The sequence below is a fragment of the Neophocaena asiaeorientalis genome, unplaced genomic scaffold, assembly GCF_003031525.2.
Source record: "Neophocaena asiaeorientalis asiaeorientalis breed wild unplaced genomic scaffold, Neophocaena_asiaeorientalis_V1.1 scaffold18, whole genome shotgun sequence".
Taxonomy (NCBI): Eukaryota; Metazoa; Chordata; class Mammalia; order Artiodactyla; family Phocoenidae; genus Neophocaena; species Neophocaena asiaeorientalis.
The window spans coordinates 1,030,623-1,030,941 of record NW_020172444.1 but is presented as its reverse complement, the minus strand read 5'-3'; the positions used below and the strand labels follow the sequence as shown (position 1 = coordinate 1,030,941).

Genomic DNA, 319 nt, shown 5'->3' with positions numbered 1-319 from the left:
CGCTGCCAGCGAGGCAGGCAGAGGCGGTCGGGGAGGAGACAACCCACCGACGGCGCACTACGCCCACGGCCGCCGCTGGGCTCCGAGGAGCAGCGACTCCCCGGGTCCCCGCGCGGGCGGCGCGCGCGAGGAAGGAGGGAGGGTGTGGGCTTACCCCTGCAGCTGCTGCTTCTGGTGAACCTGCAGCCTCGAGCCCCCGCCGCTCTGGGTCTCCCGCGGCACTTTGGAGCGCACCGCTTGCCTGCCTTGTTTGGCGAACGGGGCGGCCGCCGGGTGACCGCCAGGCTTGGGGTGGAGCTGCCCGCCGGAGCCCCCGGGA

General features: G+C 74.9%; 1 protein-coding gene across 4 annotated transcripts in view; it reads right to left on the bottom strand.

The window, feature by feature from the left end:
- LTBP1 (latent transforming growth factor beta binding protein 1) overlaps nt 1-182 on the bottom strand; it is a 417,473-nt gene extending 417,291 nt beyond the window's left edge. For all 4 annotated transcript variants that reach the window (XM_024732194.1, XM_024732185.1, XM_024732205.1 and 1 more), the window contains exon 1: nt 155-182. The gene's annotated coding sequence lies outside the window, so the exon portion shown is untranslated. The remainder of the gene's footprint in view (nt 1-154) is intronic.
- Between the last annotated feature and the right edge of the window lie 137 nt (nt 183-319).